Genomic DNA, 20,880 nt, shown 5'->3' with positions numbered 1-20,880 from the left:
CCACCCAGCTACGCCCTGCCTTAAATAATTTTTTTTTCTTTATGAAAAAAAGTCTAAAAAAAAATAATTCTAAGGCTGGATATACACACTGCATCTTTTTAATGCTGTTTTTTGGAGCCTTTTTTTGTGTAGCCGCTTGACACATTAAAGTCTATGGTCAAAAATGAAAAGCGTTTTTGTTGCGTTTTGTGGTTAGTGGTTTTTTTTCTGCCATTTTTCCCATAGGCTTCTCTATAGAGAGGCCTATGAAAGAAATGAGACTAAAATAAGAGAAATATGACTGAATAAAAAACGCCTTGAAAAACACTTACATTTTAAAATACCCTGACAATTTAAAATGTGTTTTTTCCTGCAATTTAAAACACCATAAAAGAACAGTGTGTAAAGAAGGCCTAAAGTTACTTGTAAACATTTGCTATGTATTGTGATCACACACAACTTTCTAATTTCTTATAGAAAAGGCCTTTCAATGTAACAGCCGACTGTCAGGCAAAGAAGCAGAAAGCTGTGCCCCTATCAGATAGCTGTGTCGCCGCAGTGTACTGTAGCTTCATAGAAACGAATGGATAACACTATGCAACAATAGCTGTCAGTGTCACTATGGACAAGTCCGTCATAACTCAAGGCCTTAGAGGCAATGTTAACTAAAGCTGTCCCTTTATATGGAATCATTTAGGTTTTGCTATGCTGGCGAATGCAAAAACTGAAATTAAGAGGAGTGGAAAAATACACTGATAAAAAAATATATAATACTGGCAGGAAATATCTACTGAATAAATACTCCCCAAAATGAAAGACAATCTTACCCTAAAAAAAATAAAATTCTGTGAATGTCCTAAATGGTTTGATTTGTTTTTCTAGTATGAAGTCTTTTAACATTTTGTTTGCTGTCCCGTAATTATCTTAGTCCTTATGCAAGTGATAGATGCTGGGCCACGACCATGCAAATGGGGCAAAGTTTATGCAAATTTTCATTAAACTGGGCATTTCCGTAAGTTTTAGGGGTATTCCCGTTTGGAATGGGTAGGTTTAGAATTTTACCATGATTTGGGAATTAAAAGTTGGTTAGTATGCAACCACTGATACTCCATCTGCTAACTCTTTCATACGCATCTGGGTGTGTATTGCATTATTTCTATGAATCAGGAAGCCTGATCCCACCCAGATGGGATAGTGCTGCAGGGCATGGCATTGTGGGAAGGCAAAGGCAAGGCAGCTGTATGATAACTATTAATTAGATGAATAAATATAGAATACAATGATCATAAGTAAGCAGTTCTTCATCAGTTTCTACAGTTTATGGGATCTCCTTGAAAAGCTCTTAAAGAAATAAGCAATTACAGAGAGGTGTCTCATGTGTTATGACATCACACAACTCCAAAAAACTCAGTCAATCTGTAAACATGATGCTCTGATTTGCCAGGAAATAGGGATTTAGCGTGCCAGCCATCTGCACCCGTAGCCTTTGACTAGTATGAGGAGACCAAAGAATAATAAGATATTGGGGTTGTACTAAAGAGCTCAGTGAAAATTTGCATGGTACTGTCATATGATGTCACCTTTCCACCAGGTCAGTTACAACTGCACTGGTAAACTCTGAGAGTTGTTATTGTGAAGTGTGAATGTCTACTTATCATAAGTAAGCAATGCTTCATCAGTTTCTTCTGTCTATGGGGCCTCCTTCAATATCTCTTAGAAAAATAAGCTATTTTAGAGATTATGTTTATGTTTTATGACATCACACAACTGAAAAAAACTCAGCCAATCTGCAATCATGATGTTTTAATTTGCCAGAAAATACGGTTTCAATGGGCCAGTCATCTGTGCTCGTAGCTTTTGGATATGTAGTGACTCTATAGAAAAGTACAGCATCTTAGCAAACCTGTATAATAAAATCCCAAATAAACCGTTACTTGACGTTATTATACTAATATATATTCTCGTACGTTGCTTCATTCTCCATCTTCTTTGCTGGGCTGAATGCAATGAAAACCAGATACTGTGCTGTTCAGATGGTTACTACGAGCAAATTCTCAGTAAGCCATTCTCTGAGGGATTAGCTATTTTCACTGGCACCGTGGAAGGGGGATACAGTATTAGGAATAACCTGTGGTTAATCACTTTCTATTTGCTCACAAGAGTCAGGTTTCCCAACCTCCATTTGTTTAATTAGAAGCTTGTTGCCAGTGTATGCAACACAAGCTTCTTCGTGTTTATCTGTATCACAGAGCAATTAAACAGCTTTCTGGAAATCCGCCCCAGCTCTCGAGATGATCTGCCAGTCTGCCATCCCATGAAACGTTCCCTGCCAGGTAATCTCCTCACACTGCATCCGAGGAGAGCAGATGGGGTCAAACACTATATGGACTGAGATTCGATTACGACTTGTATTTACTGATGAAACACACCACAGCTTTTGTGATATCTCTGTAGCGGGACATAAGGGTACAGTCACACGTGGTGTCATTTTCATAGCAGAAAAATCTGTTGCGGAAAGTTACACAATGTATTCCTAGGGGTGAAAACAAAATCCGCAACAAATACATGATTTACATTTCTGTGCAGAATTTTTCTGTATGCGGTGCAGATTTTGGTTGCGCAATTTCATAATAGACGTCGACGCTATGTGAAATACACAACACAAATACGCAGCGAATTTGCCACAAAATCCGCAAAAACTAATTCTGCTGCGAAATTCTGCTCGGAAAATTGGCAGCATTTCCATCTCGTGTGAAACCAGCCTATAGGGCTGAATAATGCGCTAGGCCAGGATCACACACACTCAGTTTTGATGTCATCAAATTTCTGCCGCGGTTTTGCAGTAAACACTAGCGCATTTTCCAATACAGATTAGCCCCATACAACCAGACGTTGTTTTCGCAGGTGAATACACCACAGAAAAAGCTTTAAGAAGTAACATGTCACTTCTTTTTTTCCAGGATCGCAGTTTTTAATGCTGCTTGCAGAAAATTGTGCCCAGTACGTATAATGGGGCGGTTTCACATTGAAAAGAATGAGAGGCTTTTTACAAGCGGAATACACAGCATCCTAAATTTTTTTAAAAAGTAAGTAGCTTTGCAAATAATCTTGATCAAAAATCTATTACTGTTTTATGTATACAACTCCTATACAGACCTATGAGTCTCGACGATTACAGACGACAAAAAAACCCTCTGTTTAATCTGCAAGCATGGCGACAATGTTTCTCTCTTCCATCTGCTCCATGGTCTCACAGATGCAAAAAAACAAACATAATAATAATAAATAAGACACAAGAGACTTAAATGTGGATAAAATAAGGCCACAGTATTCTGGGTTACCTTAAGATTTTAATAAATAACCATAAATCAAATTAAAATTCACCAATAAAGTTAAGACTCAGTCCCAAATGACTCAACCCAAATAAGTCTATTAAAATAGCAGAATAACCTTAGTCCACCCATATTTAAATTTGTGACAACCGGGGGGAGCGGGGTGCTGCTCCTGCTGTGCTCCAGGTGAACAAGACAGCGAATCTCCAGAGAGTCCAGGGTTATAAAGAAGATCTACTTCCCGCCAAAATGCTGCTGGCCAATCACAGATGAACCACAGCTGTCCTCGAGCTGCTTCCAGAAGGATCCCGCGCCTGCCCATAGAAACAGCATACCTCAAAATATTAACTACCAAAAACCCCCAGGAGGAGAAGGGAGAGACCATCAGTAAAAAATAATAACAAAAGACATTGTCAACCCATGTGGCCCCGTTGCTAATGGCACCGTAGGCCTGCACATTCTCTGTGTAGGTGTGTAGGTCGTCAAGAAACCCCCTAATTGGAAAGGTCTGTCATGATATTTAGTCAATAGTGATGTCACGCTACGTGGCAAATAATGAGCGTAGGGGGACACAAGGAGACCGGTGCTGGGGGAATGGAGGCGAAATGGTAATGTAAGTAATTAAAACGTTTAGTATTTTACTATTTTAGACCCATTTAAATGCCAGTTTGTCTGGACCAGCTTTGGTCAATTGTGGGTCCTTCTTAATGACGTGTCATGGCACTTGGCAAACAACCTTTACAAGATTGTTTGCTCTCGTTCAGTGTTAATAAACTGCTCAGATTACATGTGCAGAGAGCTAGCAATCATTTCATCCCTTACAGTAATACTTCAGCTGCATCTCAAGCCTGTTCTCCCCTGGAATGTGCACTTGGCGCTGACATGCTTCTTTCTGAGGACTTGTGACGAGTCTCCCTGTCAGTACATGCAGATAAATCAGGGGTTCTAATTCCAAAGACATGCCCCACAACACATGGACAAAAAGAACAAGTGATGGCAATCTACCCACATCTTGGCTTTTCGGAAAAGTTCTTTTGCTCCACCATACACGCATCCACTCATCAGGAGAAGGGTCACACTATTACTTTACATGCAGGTGGGACCTTATTTCATAATGATCTCCAAGTGTTTCATTCCTTCAGAGAACTTTAGACTTGTCTAGTAACTATAGGGGTGTAGAGGTACAGCATTAGTCACATCTGGGGCCTGAAGCCTACACAGGCCCAATGCTTCCCCTACCACTTAAGAAGTCACCAATAAAAAAAATGGCATGGTAGATGGGGGTCCTATCACAGATTTTGCATTGGGCTTCAAGTTACGCCTCTGCTGTCTATAGTATTAACAATGGTAATGGTCCCCATACTGTGACACATCACATCGGCCCACATTTCTAATGCTGTCTAATAGTTAGACAATCTTGCATTACCTGTAAGACATTTTTCTATTCCTTGTACCGCTTTTCATTTAGCGGATTTTGAGCCAGAAGTTTTTGCCAGCTTTTTTGGAAATTTCTGGCGCACAATGGTGCCTTTTAGACCACGCCCTTTCTGTCTAAACCATGCCCCTTAAAGAGTGTCGAATGAGGTGCAAACATTTGTAGCATTTTTTGTCAATTTCTAGACCCAGACACTATAATACATCTGCCCCATTTTGTTACCATTAGCTGTGGAGATAAATCAATGTTTTATTTTAGGATAATTTCTAATCTGATTTGTCATTACCTGTATAGAGTATAAGAAAAATATGTAGTTGCTGTTCCATCCCTGTCCCGGTATGGACATACCTACATACACTAAGGAGACCGTTCATGGAATACAACTGTGGGACATTGAATGGAGCGGTGGGTGCATGCTGGACCGCCACTCCATTCAAGCTCCTCCTCACTGCGGTCGATCAGTGAGGAGGAACAGTGAGTTCGGTACCCCTGTTCTTGCGAATGTTTGGGGTCCAAGCAGCAAGGCCCCCAGCGATCAGACAATTATCACCTATACTGTGGCTAGGTTGATTGTCTATTCTGGAACAACCCCTTTAAAGTGCCTCCGGTGTCTTAAAGGGGTTGTCCACTTGCGGACATCTGATGAACTATCCACAGGATAGGTCATCAGTATATGATTGGTGCGCGTCCGACACCCGGACCCCGCACTGATCAGCTGCTCCTACTGCAAATGTCTTAATTGCATCTCTCGTGCGTCCTGCTACAGACATTGGTCATACTCTCATACTTCAGTCAGAAGCAGTAAAGTTGTGCTGGGTTTATGGCATTTTGTTGGTAAACATTCTAGCCGGCTTCAGTGCTGGTGTTAGGTATGGCAAGCAGCATATTGCAGGGATCAGCACTAAGCTGCGCCAGGGGATGTTTTGCTAATCCTCAGACCCTGCGCTCCTCTGCAATCAAGATGACATTTCAGAGATGGAACTGAGGCGGAACATTCAAATCCTAAGAATCTCCACAGAGATTAGGGAGGAATCTGCAGCACAGCACTCCTTGACTGCCAGTCTAGTGTGTCAGCACAGCACTCCTTCATTTCCAGACGACACATCAGTCCCTCAGTGCTACAATAAAAAAGAAAATATATATATTTTTAAAGTTGCTCCCTGGAGTATATTGTTGGAGTACAGGTTGCTGTAAACAACAGCCTCTAGTCTGCTGACAGATTCAGAGGGAGAAAAATATGAGCCATTCATGTGCATTGCTGGGATTGCTATGTAAGCAATTCCCTGAAATATTATATTGTGCTTGCAGATTATAACACAAGGACACTATGTTTGCGGATCTGCAACATATATGGGAGAAAATGTCATAATCGACATTATGATCTCATCAATGCTGTCTCATTATGTCTAATGAAGGCAGCCATATTGTTTCCAGTCATTTTGTCTGCCCCTAACGAAGCCTCCAACGCAGAGATGTGAATCGGTCCTTAATCTTACCATTTACTATCAATTTTCATTATATGCTTGATTAAATTTGATTATTCTGCTAAGTCTGGCGCTTAGGATACAGCATCACTCTGTGAGCGCCATGTATTAAATGTCTGCGTATGTCTTGGCGTTCGCGGAGTGCTGCTGAATTTTTTTTGTGTTTGTTGCTTTTGTTTTGCAGTCACAGCAGACTTGCACCTGTATATTTATTTCACATTGTTAGGAGGTTTGCCGACCAACTTTGTGTTTTTGCTTTGTACATTCGGGGGTGGTGACTGCCCCCATCTTGGTCGTGCGCTTCTCCCATCTGTCCAAGGCTGTTTTTAATTAGAGTGAAGCAGTTTCCAGAAGAGGCTGGACGCAAGCACGGAGGGCTTAACGGGAAGCCTCCATGACTGCCATAGGAGGGACAGCCAATAGGGGAAGAGAGGGTTAGTTGAGGCAGGGAGAGGGAGGAGATGGAGCGGGGAGGAGCCGGGGGTGTTTCTGTTCTTCCCGCTGTTTTCGGCATTGAGCCGGAAGCAGCGGGAGGAGCAGCAAGTAAAATAATCAGCTCCCCTGCTCCGGCTTACTTGATCGCTGGCCCGGATCTTTCAGGCGGGCCCGTCTTCGCGCCGAGCCCGGCGCTCTGTGTCGGTGTCGCAGGGATGCGCTCCCCTCCCCCGCCCCTGTCTCAGACGCTGGTCACAGGGCGGTGGGGGGAGAGGTGAGGATCACTGCCCCTGCTCCGATAAAGCAGGGGGTGTCAGGGGAGCGGCGGTAGCTCAGGCTAGGTCACCCCGCCGCTCCCGGAGGTCCCGCCACCTGATCGGGGGAGTCCGGATGTGGCCCCCGCGGGCCCGCGTCGCAATGGGAGCCCTTAGGGACGCTGCAGGCCAGGCTGCTGGGATGGGCGCCTCCTCCCAGGGCCTGCGTCCTGGCAGGAATCCCCAGCCGCGACAGAGCTCGGCGGTTAACAGGGAGTCGCAGGCCGGGCTCCCTGTCACACTTCCACAATCAGAGGCAGTTTTTTGGCATGCAGTCCACGGCCGCCCCGCATGGTGATGTTCCGGCCAGGGGGCAGGCTTCCTCAAGAGCATCGGTGAGGACATCAAGATCGGCGACGACGACGCGGCAACAGGTTCGGTCGGGACTCTGGGTCCCTGAGGTCGGGCGGCAGGTTGTCGGCTCATCTGCCAGCGTGCCTGGATCCCTGTGCGGAAATGTAGGTGCGAGTACCAATCGGCAGCAAGAGATGATCTGGAAGATGGGGGAGCTGGATGAGTCGCAACGCGGTCAGAATTTTCCGGCTGGCGGGAACACAGCGCCTGGGCAGCCTGGTGAGTGTATAACTCTTACTCTACCGTATTCAGCAATTTTCATGTCGGGTGTTGGGGGTGGGGGCAGCGAGCGCGGAAGTATCGGCGGGTGCGATGCATAACAGTTTTAGTGGGTTGTTTGCGCGAGTTGGTCGGGCGATTGGATAGGGCAGCGGCGCCTGTAGTTCCAGCGGGGTCCCCGGGGGGAGGTCCGTGACCGGATTTGGAGGACAATGTACGTGGTAATTTTCTTTTCTGCCGCTTGCTAAAGTCATTTTGGAATGGCAAGCGGGATGAGAGTAAGAAGGGGGAAGAGGAACGTCGGCGGTATAGGCTTATCCCGCAGACGTTCGTCAATTGGTCCCAAGTTTTGCTATTTGGCAAGCGTGATCGGAGGAAAGGTGCCAAAAAAATTGCTCGGCGTTGTTTTATTATTGGTATGCCATCAGATTGGCCTATGGGGCGTACGGGGGGAAGGTAGATTGTTCAGGGGCATTGTACGGTGTACGTCGCTACCAAAAACATGGCAGTCTCCACTTCTCGGTGTTGTCTTTTTGTCCTAGAGGTTGACTGGCCTCTATCCTCTTTTGTCAGGCTTGGTTGCGGTCCGGTCGGCGATCAGGGGATCAAAAAAGGATATTGCGCGGTGGTTACGAGTTGCGGCCCGGTTAAGCAGTCCTTTCCCGGGAGGGTGGGCAAGGTGGCAGTCTAGTCAGTCTAGTCAGTCCGGACAGGGCTCTGGGTCAAAGTTGGGGTCCTGATGGCAATTTCACGATGGCCGATGTAAGTTGGGCGCCACGTGTAGATTTGAGCGTGTCTGTGCGGAGCGCAACGGGTCTTTGCATTGGGCCGAAAAAGGTAGGCGGCTGGGCCCTCAGTCTTCTGCCGTTGGTCCAAGGGCGGTGCCGGTGAGGGTGAAAAGGATTGCCCGGTATCTAAGTGAGTGTCCGGATAGGGGTGCAGCTAGGATACTGACGAAGGGTTTTGTGTGGTTTTTGTTATCCTTCCTCCTCCACACGAGGTTCCGGTTACCCGTCACAACCTTGAATCGGCTTATTTGCACTTGGCGGTCGGCTCGGGTAAACTTTGGAAGGAAGTGTCGTTGGGTCGCGGGCTGGGCCGGTTGCCGATCCGCCGATAGAGAATCTAGTGGTATTCCCCTTTGGGTTTTGGGCCAAAGCGGGGCCTCATAAATTCCGGCTGATTCAGCATTTGCTTTCCCAGGGGATAGTACGTGAATGTGGGGATAGATAACGACTTATGCTCGGTTGTTTACGGGTCATTCGACACGGCGGTGCATTAGTGCGGTAGGCGGGGCCCAGGTCGGTGGTGGCAAAAAACTGACCGCTAGGCAGCGTTCCGGTTGCTGCCTGTACATCCAGAGAGCCAACGGCTGTTGGGTCGGCTTCCGTAACGGGGGGTTTTATGTCGATAGGTGGCTTCCAATGGGATGCTCTCGGTCTGGCGCATGCTTTGAAGCAGTTAGTAGTTTCGTGGAATGGGTGATGAAGGGCGTAGCTGGGGTGGATTTATTAATACATTAGCTTGATGAGTTCGTGCGTCGGCTCTAGCGGTTCCCCTGTTTGCGGTAACGCATTGTATTCATCGCAGAAGGTTGTGACGGATTTTGGAATCCCTCTGGCGCCTGGTACAACCGGGGGCCCGGTTTCTACCATTTGTTTTAAGGGATCGAAATGCATTCAGTCGCAATTTAGTGCAGGCTTCCTGAAGGAAAGAAATTACTGCCATTGCGGCAGGAGGTGAGGCGGGCTTGGCGATTGAAGAAGATCATCTTGCGCGATCTCCAGTAGCTGCTGGGGAAGTTGAAATTTGCCTGTCAGATTATGCCAAGGGGTAGAATTTTAGTAGGCGATTGGCGGTAGCAACGGCGGGTATCCTGGCATCCCGCTATTTTTTGGGAGGATTGGTTTGGATCACAAGGCTAACCTGCAGGTCGGGGATGCGTTCCTAGGACAATATAACGATAGATCACTGTGGATATCACCGGTAAATGATATGGGCAAGTTGGAGCTGTTGACTGATGCGGCAGGGCCGGTGGTTTTGGCGCATAGGCAGGAGGTCAATGGTTTGCGGCGAACTGGCTGGATAGCTGGGTGACCAGGGTCTTACGCGGAATCTGGCCCGTCTTGAGCTCTCCCCAGGGTGGTTGTGGTGACCATTTGGGGGGGGACAGGCCCAGGGATAAAAGGTTCGGTCCCACTGCAATGATATGGGGGTGGGTTAGCAATTAGAACTTATCAGCTTCTTCTCCACCTGTGGTTTCAGTTTTGTGTCATCTAGTTTTGGTGGCTTGTCTTAAACACGCGGGTTGTTGCGCTGCAGGTACCAGGGGTTTCCAATTGTATGGCGGATGCTCTTTCTCGCTCGCAGGGGGATCGATTTCGCTAATTGGCACCGGCAGTGGAGCTGTTCGGTTTGGTTTGCCCGGAGCATCTCTGGGATCGGGTTTTCGGTACCGGGGAATGGTTGATGGGGCGGTCGCTGGCTAGGGTGACTTGTAACACTTGTTCGGCTTGTTGGTAGCAGCGGGAGGAGCGGGCAAGAGTTGGGGTAACATCAGTACGGAAAAGGACCGGTTGGTAGCATGGTTGTACTGGGGGATGTTGGGGAGGGGGTGGGGGGGGTCGCATCGGGGGTATGCGTCCTCCAAACAAGGTACATGGTTTGAAGACTTCATAGGGGTTATCCCTTTGAAGTGGTCTTCTGGTGGTTGTAGCCATCTGCAGAGGTGAGCGGGGCCTCCGAGCTGGTTCACGGCTGGAGGTAAGGTGTTGGTGGTGCAGATGGCTAACTCGAGGTAAAGCGTACCTAAACAGTTTTTCCCTGGCCAAAGTGAGTAGTTTGTTGTTGGTGGGGCGTTTTGATTTAAATCACGGGGTTTCCAGGATGTTTCCAGGAGGTGTCCGAGATGTGACCCAGATGTGGGTCTGTGGGGGGATAGACTAGAGTTGTTTGCGGCGGTCCAAGACTGATCAAGTGGGTCGGTAGGGTTCTGCCCTTCCGGGGTCGGCGATGTGTCCGGTTGCTTTTATGGTTGGTTTCAGCCATGCGGTGGGGTGCCGGAGTCGCCATTACTACGTCATGAGAATTGCTCGATTTTGTCCGAGTATCAAGTTGGTGCTAGATGTTAAAAAATGCTTGGCTGAGGTTGGCGTGGGGCAGGGGTATTACCCGTCCCACTCATTCAGGATATGCGCTGCTACTGAAGCAGGGCGTTGGGGGTTGGAGGATGAGGGTGTTCGTCGCAGTAGCCGATGGGAGTCCGATGGGTTTCGGTCTTACGTGCGCCCTCATTTGTTGGGTGTGGGTAATGGTGTTTTGATTGTTTTCATATGAGGTGCTTGTTTTCTTTTCAGATCATCGCCCTTGTTTAGGGGGGGCTTTTGGGACAATCTTTGGGCACTGGGGGATGTCTGGGGGTGCGCCCGTTTCGGGAGTTAGTGCGGGAAATTAAGCGCAATTTATTGTGTTATGGGCATCTTATCCTCACCTAGTGATTGTGTGGTCGGACATAGTTCCAAGGAAGATTTGGCGTTTAGCGAGATCAGCCGAGAAGGTGAAAAAAGCCTGCGGTTAGGTAAACCGGGCGGTGTCACGTTTTGTTGCCAAGAACAGGGGCATTTGTGTTTGTCACATGGACCTGGAGTCAGGAGTCGGGAATTATTGGAGGGGTGAGGGGGTACATTTGACTGAGGTTGGAATTGATCCTGGCTTTAGCAGACGGAATTGAGAGGGCGGTGGTGGTTTGGAGGGACTCACAGGCTTAAGGTGGTCAAGGCCTGTTTCGCTGTGGCGGGGGGAGTCCTTGAGGTTGGTCAGTACAAAATGGTGGGGGGGTCGCATCGGGGGTATGCGTCCCCCAAAACGGTATATCATTTGAAGACTTCATAGGGTGTTATCCCTTTGAAGTGGTCTTCTGGTGGAAGGTATATCACTTGAAGGCTTCATCGAGTGTTATCCCTTTGAAGTGGTCTTCTGGTGGAAGGTATATCATTTGAAGACTTCATCGGGTGTTATCCCTTTGAAGTGGTCTTCTGGTGGTTGGAGCCATCTGCAGAGGTGAGCGGTTCCTCTGAGCTGGTTTACGGCTGGAGGTAAAGAGTTGGTGGTGGTTTGCAGATGGCTAACTTAAAGGAAATCCGGTGTTAAAAAGGGCTTCAAGGACTTCCCCTGCTCTGTTAAGTGTTAATAATATTGATTGTTATTTATGATTCTGACCCATGTTGGGTCATGGAATTATAGGAGGAATTCTCTGGTCGAATTCCTAAGGGAGTTATCCGAATGTTTCGGATTAAATTGCATTAAAAATAATGTCAATTAATAAACGGCTGCTGTGGCCATTTCACATCCAACCTCGGTTGTCACGTGCGTTTATGGGAAGGGAAAGGGGAATAAAAGGTTAACAGGGTCAATCAGCACAGGACTCTACTTAGGCCAGTTAAGAAGAGGCTGGACGGCAGCACGGAGGGCTTAACGGGAAGCCTCCATGACTGTCATAGGAGGGACAGCCAATAGGGGAAGAGAGGGTTAGTTGAGGCAGGGAGAGGGAGGAGATGGAGCGGGGAGGAGCCGGGGGTGTTTCTGTTCTTCCCGCTGTTTTCGGCATTGAGCCGGAAGCAGCGGGAGGAGCAGCAAGTAAAATAATCAGCTCCCACCCTCCCGCCCTAAATTAGGTGGTAATTTTGGGGATCTGGATTGGTTGGTGGGTTTGTCTATTTTATCGTGCTTTTGAGGTATGCTTATGTAACTTGTGTTTTCTTTTATTTCTTTTGAGCAGGTCCAGGTGTCATGGCAGCTGGCGGGGGGAGTCCTTGAGGTTGGTCAGTACAAAATGGTGGGGGGGTCGCATCGGGGGTATGCGTCCCCAAAAACGGTAGATCATTTGAAGACTTCATAGGGTGTTATCCCTTTGAAGTGGTCTTCTGGTGGAAGGTATATCACTTGAAGGCTTCATCGGGTGTTATCCCTTTGAAGTGGTCTTCTGGTGGAAGGTATATCATTTGAAGACTTCATCGGGTGTTATCCCTTTGAAGTGGTCTTCTGGTGGTTGGAGCCATCTGCAGAGGTGAGCGGTGCCTCCGAGCTGGTTTACGGCTGGAGGTAAAGAGTTGGTGGTGGTTTGCAGATGGCTAACTTAAAGGAAATCCGGTGTTAAAAAGGGCTTCAAGGACTTCCCCTGCTCTGTTAAGTGTTAATAATGTTGATTGTTATTTATGATTCTGACCCATGTTGGGTCATGGAATTATAGGAGGAATTCTCTGTTCGAATTCCTAAGGGAGTTATCCGAATGTTTCGGATTAAATTGCATTAAAAATAATGTCGATTAATAAACGGCTGCTGTGGCCATTTCACATCCAACCTCGGTTGTCACGTGTGTTTATGGGAAGGGAAAGGGGAATAAAAGGTTAACAGGGTCAATCAGCACAGGACTCTACTTAGGCCAGTTAAGAAGAGGCTGGACGGCAGCACGGAGGGCTTAACGGGAAGCCTCCATGACTGTCATAGGAGGGACAGCCAATAGGGGAAGAGAGGGTTAGTTGAGGCAGGGAGAGGGAGGAGATGGAGCGGGGAGGAGCCGGGGGTGTTTCTGTTCTTCCCGCTGTTTTCGGCATTGAGCCGGAAGTAGCGGGAGGAGCAGCAAGTAAAATAATCAGCTCCCACCCTCCCGCCCTAAATTAGGTGGTAATTTTGGGGATCTGGATTGGTTGGTGGGTTTGTCTATTTTATCGTGCTTTTGAGGTATGCTTATGTAACTTGTGTTTTCTTTTATTTCTTTTGAGCAGGTCCGGGTGTCATGGCAGCTGGCGGGGGGAGTCCTTGAGGTTGGTCAGTACAAAATGGTGGGGGGGTCGCATCGGGGGTATGCGTCCCCCAAAACGGTAGATCATTTGAAGACTTCATAGGGTGTTATCCCTTTGAAGTGGTCTTCTGGTGGAAGGTATATCACTTGAAGGCTTCATCGGGTGTTATCCCTTTGAAGTGGTCTTCTGGTGGAAGGTATATCATTTGAAGACTTCATCGGGTGTTATCCCTTTGAAGTGGTCTTCTGGTGGTTGGAGCCATCTGCAGAGGTGAGCGGTGCCTCCGAGCTGGTTTACGGCTGGAGGTAAAGAGTTGGTGGTGGTTTGCAGATGGCTAACTTAAAGGAAATCCGGTGTTAAAAAGGGCTTCAAGGACTTCCCCTGCTCTGTTAAGTGTTAATAATGTTGATTGTTATTTATGATTCTGACCCATGTTGGGTCATGGAATTATAGGAGGAATTCTCTGGTCGAATTCCTAAGGGAGTTATCCGAATGTTTCGGATTAAATTGCATTAAAAATAATGTCAATTAATAAACGGCTGCTGTGGCCATTTCACATCCAACCTCGGTTGTCACGTGTCTTTATGGGAAGGGAAAGGGGAATAAAAGGTTAACAGGGTCAATCAGCACAGGACTCTACTTAGGCCAGTCATGCCCATTCTGTGGTCATATGTAAGCCTAGGCCCTGGAGAGAGGTGAGATGTTTAAGCTAAGGACTCTTCTATAGAGGTGGCCTTGTCGGGGCAGATGGCTTCACACAATTTTATCAAAATGTGCGCTAATGACCTTATATTTATAAATATAGTAAATATAGCAGTAATGCAAAATGAAATAACCCATATATTTAATGTTTGCATATGTCTTTGCGCTCATAGATTGCTGCTGTATCCCTGTGTTTGGTTGCTCACGCACATGGATTCACAGTTGCAGTTTTGGTTCAGTTTTTGGCTAAAGCCAGTAGATCCAAAACTATAAAGGAAAGATATGTACTTCTCTTTTTTATCCTCGTCTGTGTTTGGCTAGAAAAAACAAACATGTTTTAATAACTGCATAAAATATTATACAGTATAATGCCCCCATAGCCACCATCAAACAATATAATGTCTCCATAGCTGCCACCATACAGTATACTGCCCCACAGATGCCCCCATACAGTATAATGTCCACACAGATGCCCCCATACAGTATAATGTCCACACAGATTCTCCCATGCAGTATAATGTCCATACAGATTCCCCCATGCAGTTTAATGCCCATAAAGATGCCTCCATGCAGTATAATGCCCAAGCAAATTCTGCCATACAGCATAATGCCCCATAGCTGCCCCATGCAGCATAATGCCCCCATAGCTGCCCCATACAATATAATGCCCCCGTACAGTATAATGCCCACACAGATGCCCCCATACAGTATAATGCCCCCATAGCTACCACCATACAGTATAATGCCTCCATAGCGGCCACCATACAGTATACTGCCCCACAGATGCCTCCATACAGTATAATGCCCACACAGATGTCCCCATACAGTATAAGGCCCACACAGATTCCCCCATGCAGTTTAATGCCCATAAAGATGCCTCCATGCAGTATAATGCCCAAGCATTTCAGCATAATGCCCCCATAGCTGCCCCATACAGTATAATGCCCCCATACAGTATAATGCCCACACAGATGCCCCATACAGTATAATGACCCCATAGCTGCCCCATACAGTATAATGCCCCATACAGTATAATGCCCACACAGATGCCCCCATACAGTATAATGCCCCTATAGCTGCCCCATACAGTATAATGGCCCATAGCTGTCCCCATACAGCTTAATGCCTCCAAAGCTGCCCCATACAGCATAATGTCCCCATAGCTGCCCCATACAGTATAATGCCCCCTAGCTGCCCTTATACAGTATAATTCCCCCTTAGCTGCCCCTAGTTCCAGTGCCCTTGTAACTAGCGACACAATACCTGTATATAGTGCCCAGGTAGATAGGCCCACAGTGTCCCCTGTAGATAGTGCCCCTATATAGTCTCACAGTGTCCATGTAAATAGTGCCACACCCCCTTGAAGATAGCACCACCCCCTGTTAGATAGCGCCATTGGGATTCCCTCTAGGAGCGGAATCCCCAGCCAGAGCATAGGCCGGGGTTTCCACTCCTGGAGGGAAGCCCTGATGTCACTGTTCATATATGGACAGTGACGTCAGTGGCTACTCCTTGAGCGGACCCCCGTTGCCGACTCTGGCCGGGGATTCCGCTCCAGGAGGAGCCCCTGACGTCAATGTCCATATATGGACAGTGACCTCAGGGGTTTCCTCTAGGAGCAGAATCCACGGCCAGATTATCGGCAGTGGGTATTCCGCTCAAGGAGTAGCCACTGACGTCACTGTCCATATGTGGACAGTTACGTCAAGGGCTTCCCCAAGCACAGAGCTTAAAGTAGAGCTGTGCCCGGGGAGTCCTTGGCGAGTGGAGGAGCTCCCTCTGCTCCTCCCTTCTGAACTAATTCTAAAGCAGGGAGCTGATGGTTCCCTGCTTCAGAATTAGGTTCAACTGGATCTGCGTCCTGAGGACGCAGGTACAGTTGACAGCGGACATACTCCCGGCCGCCCAGGACAGCGGGACACTGCCTGAAAACCGGGTCTGTCCCGCTGAATCCGGGACGGTTGGGAGGTATGGTTTAAGGCCGGGTTTCCACAGGTCAGATATGCTGTGTAAGACTACGCAGTGTATTCGACCTAGAACCCGCAGCCCATTCCGTCCGAAAAACCGCACCACATTATTGGCAGTTTTTCGGGCGGAATTTCATGGTGACGCGTCCCTCTGTTGTCGAGCAGTCCGGCCTCCTGGGATGATGCTGCAGCCCATGTGACCGCTGAAGCCTGTGATTGGCTTCAGCAGTCACATGGGATGAAACATGATCCCTGAGGCCGGCCTGGAAGAAGAATAGAAGAAAGCGTCGTTATGACAACGCCCAGATTGTATGTATAAGCTTTTTTTTTTTTTCCGAGTTGGGATTTTTGCGGTGGAATCGCTGCGATTTCACCGCAAAGGTCGCAATACTTGGCTATTTGTTGCGGGTTTACATCTCCATTCAATGGGGAAAACCTGCAACAGAAAATCAACATACAAAACGCAGCATAAATTGACATGCTGCAGATTTAAAATCGCAGATCAATTTATGAAAGTTTTCGCTGTTTTTTTCCGCAGTGTGGGCATGACTTTGCTGCTACGGGAACCTGGCCTTTCCGCTGCGTTTATGCTATGTGGGAACCCGGCCCAAAGAGGTATTCCCAGAATAAATGTCCACAGAATAGGTGATAATTTTCTGACTGAATATGTTTCCCCTTCTGGCAACACAAACTTCTACTCTTCAGCAGCGCATACCCACACAAATATTTAAGATGCCACATTAACCAATTAAAATGCCAACTCCAGCACCACTTAACAGAGAGTGCCCATAGCTCGACCGCCGCTCTATTTAAGCTCCTTCTCTCTCAGGTGCAGTGAGGAGTATCTGGGTGTTCGGAACCTCTGTTCTTGCGATTGGTGGGGCCCCCTGCGATCAGAAAATGATCACCTGGCCTGTGGATAGGTGATCATTTTTGTCTGGTACAACCCCTTCCCGACATTTGACGTAAATGTACGTCATGGAAAGCATTGACTTCCCGCAAAATGTCGGTGCCATCATCGTCGGATCTCAGCTGTATCTTACAGCTGACATCCGACTGTAACGGCGGGGACCGAAATTAGCTTCGATCCCCACCATTAACCCCTTAAGTGCAGCGCTCAAACGCGATCGCTGCACTTAAGGTGTTTGCAGCTCATCGGAGCCCCAGCAATGAAATTGCCAGGGTTCCGGTGGCTGCAATGGCAACCGGAGGCCTAATACTGGCCTCCCGGTCTGCCTAGCACCGAAGCCGGTCAAGATCCGCCCGGCGGCGGAGCCTGATCGGCTTCCGTAGCTGCCGGCAAGATGGCGCCGGGTCAGGAGCTGATCCGGCGTCATCAGCGGTGGAAGTCAGCTGTACTGTACAGCTGACATCCACCTGTAACGGCAGGAACCGGAGCTAGCTCCGATCCCTGCCATTAACCCCTTCGATGCAGCAATCGAAAGCGATTGCTGCAGCGTAGCGGTTACTAGCAGATCGCCAGCCCTGAGAGGCAATCGGGACTGGCGACTGCTGTTATGGCAACAGGAGACACAATGGTCTCCTGCTCTGCCATTACAGAAGCCGATTTAGGCCCCGCCGGGAGGCGAAGCCTAATCGGCTTGCTGTCAGTGAATGACTGACAGATCTAATACATTGCACTACATAGGTAGTGCAATGTATTAGAAAAAAAAAAATCTGACCGTTGGACCTTCAAGTCCCCTAGTGGGACTTGAAGAAAAGTGTAAAAAAAGTATAAAAAAGTGTAAAAAAAAGTGCAAAAAATAAAAGTTTGAAAACAATAAAAGTTTCAAGTAATCAAATAAAACACAATCCCCCTTTTACACTTATCAAGTCCTTTATTATTGAAAAATAATAATAAACCATATGTATTTGGTATCGCCGCGACCGTAACGACCTGAGGTATCAAAATATTATATTATTTATTGCACGCGGTGAACAGTGTAAAAAAAAACTTAAAAAACTTTACCAGAGTTTCTGTTTTTTGGTCACTTTGCCCTACAAATATTAGAATAAAAAGTGATCAAAAAGTCGCACGTATCCAAAAATGGTACCTATAAAAACTATAGCTCGTCCCGCAAAAAACAAGCCCTCATACACCTCCGTCGACAAAAAAAGTTATGGTTCTCACAACTTGGCGACAGAAAAAATACATTCTTTTTACAAAAGTAATTTTATTGTGCAAAAAGTTGTAAAACATAAAAAAGTTCTATAAATTAGGTATCGCCGGAATCGTACTGACCCACAGAATAAAGTTAACATGTAATTTATAACGCATGGTGAACGCTGTATAAAAAAAATGAAAAAAGCTGTGCCAGAATTGCGTTTTTTTGTTTACCTGGCATCCCAAAAAATAGGATAAAAGGTGATCAAAAAGTCACATGTACCCCAAAATGGTACCAATAATAACTACAGCTTGTCCCGCAACAAACCAGCCCTCATACCACTACGTCTATGAAAAATAAAATTAGTTATGGCTCCAATAAGTCAGGAAATAAAAAAATATGCAGTTGTGCCCGAGGGGAACATTTCTTCTGTTTCAAGAGGCGATTTATCAAGGACCTAAAATTAGGGAACCAGGAAGGGGAGAGCCCAAACATATCCGCTGGAAGCGACGGTGCCCGTATTATACCAGGACAACACTTTCCCAGCAAAATTCCCCAAACTACAAAAGGTGCGGAGTGTGGACCAAAAGGGGGATAAGAAATGACACCATTTATCAGTGCGACACTGGCCTGTGCGGAAAGGATTGCTTCACAGCGTAACACACATCTATGGATTATTTAAATTTTTTTATACCACCTGACTATGCCCCTTATATACTCCGCCCCGCTTACATGTACCCCCACATTATAAAATACCAGCAATACTCAAACAAATATAGTACCAAGCAAAATCCGCTCTCCAAAAGCCAAATGGTGCTCCCTCGGCTCTGAACCCTACAGCGTCCCCAAACAGCAGTTTCCTTCAACATATATGGCATCGTCATACCCGGGAGAACCCTTTTAACAATTTTTGGGGTGTGTGTCTCCAGCGTCATATGCCACTAAATGGCATATCTAGGGAAAAATATACATTTTTAATTTGCACCATCCGCAGCGCATTCATTTATGGAAAAGACCTGTGGGGTGAAAATGCTCACTACACCCCTTAATAAATGCCTTGAGGGGTGCAGTTTCCATAGTGGGGGTCACTTATCAGGGGTTTCTTTTTATTATTTCACATCTGAGCCTCTGCAGTTGTGAACCAATACTTTGTAAATCGCCAAATTAGGCCTCCACTCCGCATGGTACTCTTCACTTCTGAGCCCTGTCATATGTCCAGACAAAAGATTAGGGCCACATGTAGGCTGTTTCTAAAACCGGGAAACACCGCATAATAATTAGAGAGCTGTCTTGTTATGGTGGCACAAGCCGGGCACCACATATTGGCATATCTATGGAAAAAAATCCCATTTTCACTCTGCAACATCGAGTGAACACTAATTTCTACAAAACACCTGCAGGGTTAAAATGCTTACTACACCCCTTGGTAAATGCATTGAGGGGTGTAGTTTCCAAAATGGGGTCACTTCTGGGGAGTTTCCACTGTTTTGGGCCCACAGGCGCCCAGAAACCAATCCAGCAACATCTGCACTCCAAATGGCGGTCCTTCCCTTCTGAGCCCTGCCGTTTGCCCAAACAGCAGTTTATGGCCACATATGGGGTATTGCCGTACTCGGGAGAAATTGCTTTACAAATGTTGGGTTCTTTTTTTCCTTTATTTGTGAGAAAATGAAAAAATTTGCGCTAAAGCTACGTCTTATTGAAGAAAAAGGACTGTTTTTATTTTCACTGCCTAATTCTAATAAATTCTATGAAACATCTGTGGGGTCAAAATGCTCACTACACCCCTAGATGAATTCCTCAAGAGGTGTAGTTTCCTAAATGGAGTCCCTTTTTGGGCGTTTTCATTGTTTTGTCCCCTCAGGGGCTTTGCAAATGTGACCTGGCCTCCGCAAATCATTCCTGCTAAATGTGATCTCAAAAAGCCAAATAGTGCTCTTTCCCTTCTAAGCCCTGCCGTGTGTCCAAACAGCCGTTTATTACCACATGTGGGGTATTGTTTTACTCGGGAGAAATTGCTTTACAAATTTTGTGGTGCTTTTTCTCCTTCAGTCCTTCTGGAAATGAGAAAAAATTAGCTAAACCTAGATTTTTTTTGAAAAAATGTAGATTATTATTTTCAGGGCCTACTTCCAATAATTTATGCAAAAAAACTGTGGGGTCAAATCGCTCACTATACACCTAGATAATTTCCTCAATGGGTGTAGTCTCCAAAATGGGTTCACTTGTGGGGGGTTTCCACTGTTTTGTCCCCTCAGGGGCTTTGTAAATGTGACATGGCCTCCGCAAACCATTCCTGCTAAATGTGAACTCCAAAAGCCAAATAGCGCTCTTTTCCTTCTCAGCCACGCCGTGTCTCCAAACAACCATTTATTACCACATGTGGGGTATTGTTTTACTCGGGAGAAATTGCTTTACAAATTTTGCGGTGCTTTTTCTCCTTCAGTTCTTGTGGAAATTATAAAAAATTTGCTAAACCTACATTTTCTTTGAAAAAATTTAGATTGTCATTTTCAGGGCCTACTTCCAATAATTTATGCAAAAAACCTGTTGCGTCAAAACGCTCACTATACCCCTAGATAATTTCCTCAATGGGTGTAGTTTCCAAAATGGGGTCACTTGTGGGGGGTTTCCACTGTTTTATCCCCTCAGGGGCTTTGTAAATGTGACATGGCCTCCGCAAACCATTCCTGCTAAATTTGAGTTCCAAAAGCCAAATGGCGCTCTTTCCCTTCTCAGCCTCGCCGTGTGTC

The sequence above is a fragment of the Rhinoderma darwinii genome, chromosome 4, assembly GCF_050947455.1.
Source record: "Rhinoderma darwinii isolate aRhiDar2 chromosome 4, aRhiDar2.hap1, whole genome shotgun sequence".
NCBI lineage: Eukaryota > Metazoa > Chordata > Amphibia > Anura > Rhinodermatidae > Rhinoderma > Rhinoderma darwinii.
This window is presented reverse-complemented; position numbering follows the sequence as displayed.